Source organism: Triticum aestivum, chromosome 2A (genome assembly GCF_018294505.1).
Source record: "Triticum aestivum cultivar Chinese Spring chromosome 2A, IWGSC CS RefSeq v2.1, whole genome shotgun sequence".
Classification (NCBI taxonomy): domain Eukaryota; kingdom Viridiplantae; phylum Streptophyta; class Magnoliopsida; order Poales; family Poaceae; genus Triticum; species Triticum aestivum.
The window spans coordinates 481,653,494-481,658,331 of NC_057797.1; positions in this window are offsets into that span (position 1 = coordinate 481,653,494).

Below are 4,838 nucleotides of genomic sequence, written 5' to 3' on the forward strand. Positions count from 1 at the left end.
GGATGGAACCCTAATCGGTCGATCTTTCACGAAAGGAGCGGATCCCGCGAAGAACACGGAGAAAATGAGGAGCGAAACGAGGGAAAACACGGGGGAAACACAAGAGAAACACTAAACCAACAAGAAATAGTCACACATGTGCTAGATCCTCGAGTACATAAGAAATCACACGATCCACGGACAACTAAGGACGATACAAAGGTAGCCGGTCTTCTCCGTGAGGAGGTCTTGAAGTTCTTTTGTGCAAGGAGGTCTTGAATCCAAAGGGATCTTCTCCGAAGAGGGGCCGCGGTCTCTCTCGCGGAGTTGATCCGATGTGGATGAGCAATGCTCTATCTCTAAATATGAGCTAAACCAATGCTAACTCTAGAAAGTAGGACGAGGAGGAGTATATATAGTCTAGGGGTGGAAGGGGTACACAAGCCTCCGCCCTTCACTGTGCGTAGACAGGGGAGGCCGGACGTCCGGGTGTCGGGCTGGATGCCCGGGCTTTCACGCGAGGCCGGATGTCCGGGCTGGAGCGGCTGGCTTCGTTGCTCTCGGGTTCGGAGGGGTCCGGATTTCCGAGCTGGAGGCCGAATATTCAGGAGCTCGGGAAGGGCCAGATGTCCGGGCTGTCGGGGCTGGATGTCCAGGGTCTGTAGATGCTTGGCGGCTGTGCAGCTTGATGATGGACGACGCTCCAGGGGCTGGGCGTCCGGGGTCGTGACCGGATGTCTGGGTCCTGGGAGGTGTTCTTGACTCCTTCTGTGGGTTCTCTTTATCCATGGACTTGGGGACTTGTTCACCTTCACATGCATCTTCGGAAGGGTCCTCTTGGTACCTAATCATGCACAACGTCTCGAACTTAGGTAGTAGCCATGTCTCGAGAAGATCATATGTATTATCACTAAGGAGAGAAGTCACCTCGGTCTCGAGAGCTCTAGCTCTAGCTCAACTCAGGGGTCCTCTTGGCACTTTCTGAGACGATGGTAGGTCCATGGGGATGACTGTAGGATGCTCCGCATCATCTCCCCTCCCTTGGGGAAGATCCGACCTGGGATTGAGATCCTCATCACCATGGTAGGGCGAGAGATCCTTGATGTTGAAGATGTCTCTCAGGGAGTACTTGTTGCGCAGGAGGTCGATCTTGTAGGCGTGATGTTGTAGCGTTCAAGCACCTTGAAGGGTCCATCCGCTCATGGGAGAAGTTTGGACTTGCGTTCATGGGGGAAGCGGTCCTTGCGAAGGTGTAGCCACACAAGATCTCCAATGTTTAATACCATGGGGTGCTTGTTGATGTTGCGCTTGGTCGCAAGTCATTGTACTTGGTGCTCGATGGTTTGCCTTGTATCTTCATGCACCTTCTTGAGATGATTCACGCGTGCACTTGCATCCATATTGATGCGCTCTTGTAGTGGTAGAGGGAGAATGTCCAATGGGGACAAAGGTTTGAATCCGTAGACGACCTCGAAGGGGGACTTGCCGGTTGTTGAGTGTCTTGCGCGGTTGCAGGCGAACTCGGTGATAGGTAGACACTCCTCCCACTCCTTGATGTTCTTCTTGATGAGTACTCTAAGTAGAGCAGAGAGTGTGCGGTTGGTCACCTCCATTTGGCCGTCAGTTTGAGGATGGTAAGCCGTGGAGAAGAGTAGCTTGATTCCGAGCTTGGCGCATAGGGTCTTCCAAAAGTAGCTTAGGAACTTGACGTCGCGGTTTGAGACAATTGTTTTTGGCATTCCATGAAGATGCAATATTTCCCTACAAAAGAGATTGGCAACATGTGAAGCATCGTCTATCTTTTTGCAAGGAATGAAATGTGCCATCTTGGAGAAACGGTCCACAATGACAAATACTGGATCCTTTCCATTTCGAGTCCTAGGCAATCCAAGTACAAAATCCATGCTAATGTCTTCCCATGGTTGATATGGAATTGGTAGAGGCATGTAAAGGCCATGGGATTGAGCTTTAGACTTAGCTTTGCGACATGTAGAGCATCGGTTGGTGAAGCGGTTGACGTCACGAAACATCTTGGGCCAAAAATAGTTCTTGGAGAGCGTGGCAAATGTCTTGTTGCGTCCAAAATGTCCCATTAAGCCTCCTCCATGAGATTCCTGCAAAAGCAAAAAATGAAGAGAAGACACGGGTATGCAAAGCTTGTTAGCTCTCATAAGATATCCATCTTTGATGTAATAGCGTTCCCAATATGTATGCGTCAAACATTTGGGATAAGGAGTAGCAAAAGTAGGATCATGCTCATATATAGAAGTGTTTTATGTGCTCAAAGCCAATGACATCCAATTCAAGTTGAGTAACAAGCATGCATAAGCGGGAAAGGGCATCCACCACAATATTTTCCTTACCTTTAATGTACTTGATGACATAAGGAAAAGACTCAATAAATTCACTCCATTTAGCATGACGCTTGTTCAACTTGGTTTGGCCCTTAAGGTACTTGAGCGTTTCATGATCGATATGAATGATGAATTCATGAGTGCGAAGATAGTGTTCCCATTCATGTAAAACTCGCACTAAGGATATAGCTCTTTGTCATAGATGGGGTAATTGAGTTGTGCTCCGGAGAGTTTCTCACTAAAGTAAGCTATGGGGAGCTTCTCTTGCATTAACACACCTCCTATGCCATTACCGCTTGCATCGCAATGAATCTCAAAGGGTTTGTCAAAGTTTGGTAATGCAAGCATGGGAGCATGAGTACGCAAATTCTTAAACAAAAGGTGCATTCTTCTTGCTCAAAGCATGCAAAGGCGAAGCAATGGTGCTAAAATCTTTCACAAAGCGATGATAGAAACCCGCAAGGCCAAGAAAGCTACGCACTTGTTGCAAGTTGGTTGGTTGGGGCCAAGTCTTAATAGCATTGATCTTGTACTCATCTACATGAACACCCTTAGAGGAAACAACAAAACCCAAGAAAACGAGCTTATCCACGCCGAAGAGGCACTTTTCCATGTTAGCAAAGAGATGCTCGTTTCAAAGGGTTTGCAAAACGGTTCGAACATGGGTGACATGATCTTTAAGAGATTTTCTATAAACAAGGATATCATCGAACTTGACCACAACAAACACACCAATGTAAGGGCGAAAGACATGATTCAGGAGGTAGGGGTTCTCCGGACAGCAGGACTATATCCTTTGGCCGGACTGTTGGACTATGAAGATACGAGATTGAAGACTTCGTCCTGTGTCTGGATGGGACTCTACTTGGCGTGGAAGGCAAGCTAGGCAATATGGATATGTATGTCTCCTCCTTTGTAACTGACCTTGTGTAACCCTAGCCCCCTCTGGTGTCTATATAAACCGGAGGGTTTTAGTCCGTAGGACAACAGACAATCATACCATAGGCTAGCTTCTAGGGTTTAGCCTCTCCGATCTCGTGGTAGATCAACTCTTGTAATACCCATATTATCAAGTATAATCAAGCAGGATGTAGGGTTTTACCTCCATCAAGAGGGCCCGAACCTGGGTAAAACATCGTGTCCCTGCTTCCTGTTACCATCCGCCTTAGACGCACAGTTCGGGACCCCCTACCCGAGATCCGCCGGTTTTGACACCGACATTGGTGCTTTCATTGAGAGTTCCTCTCTGTCATTGTCATTAGGCCTAATGGCTCCTTCAATCATCGATAGCGATGCAGTCCAGGGTTAGACCTTTCTCCCCGGACAGATCTTTGTGTTCGGCGGCTTCGCACTGCGGGCCAACTCGCTTGGCCATCTGGAGCAGATCAAGAGTTACGCCCCTGGCCACCAGGTCAGGTTTGGAAGCCTAAACTACACGGCCGATATCCACGGAGACTTGATCTTCGACGGATTCGAGCCCCTGCCTAGTGCACCACACGGTCACGATGAGCATGATTTAGCTCTGCCATTGGACAGTGTTCAGGAGATCGCACCGGCAACCGCTCCGACCCTCAATTTGGAGCCAGTTGCGCCATCCATGGACGGGTGGATAGACCCCGCCACGGAGGCCGCACCATTGGCGATCGAGCCGAGTATCGACCTTACCCTTCACGGGAGCCATGACGCCGAACTACCGGATTCTTCCCCGGCCAGGGACTCCGAACCGCTTGCGCCCGTGCCTATCGAATCCGACTGGGCGCCGATCATGGAGTTTACCTCCGCGGATATTTTTCAGCACTCGCCCTTCGGCGACATACTGAACTCATTAAGGTCTCTCTCCTTGTCAGGAGAGTCCTGGGCGAACTATGTCCGGCAGGATTGGGATGCGGATGACGAAGAAATTCGCTGCCCACCCACCACCTACTTAGTAGCCACTGTCGATGATATGACCGACATGCTCGACTTTGACTCTGAAGACATCGACGGTATGGACGACGATGTAGGAGACGAACAGGAACCACTGCCCACGGGGCACTGGACGCCCACTTCATCATGTGATGTATACATGGTGGACACACCTAAAGAAAACGACGACGAGGAACGGAAGGACGCAGCGAAGGGTTGTTCCCTCGAGAAGCAGTCAAAGCGGTGGCGTAAGCGCCGCTCCAAATCCTGCCTCGGTAGAAACAGCGGTCATATAGACCCAGCGATAGAGCAGGGTGAACCATCGCCCGACCAGGGCAACACGGAGAATCAAACCGAACAGCCCGACCCAGTCAAAGATAACAGTCCAGACGTCATCACACCGGACAGGCACCCGGAGCAATAGAATGCCCATCAAATGCTAGTTGCCACTGCGAGGAGTCTGAAAAAGCAAAAGCAAAGGCTCAGGGCTGCACAAGACACACTCAGGATAAGATGAAGTGAAGTACTCAACACTGCAGCGAAGTACGGCGGTAATCGCCACACCAAGAGCTACCCGAAGCGAAAGCTTCTACCTTAATT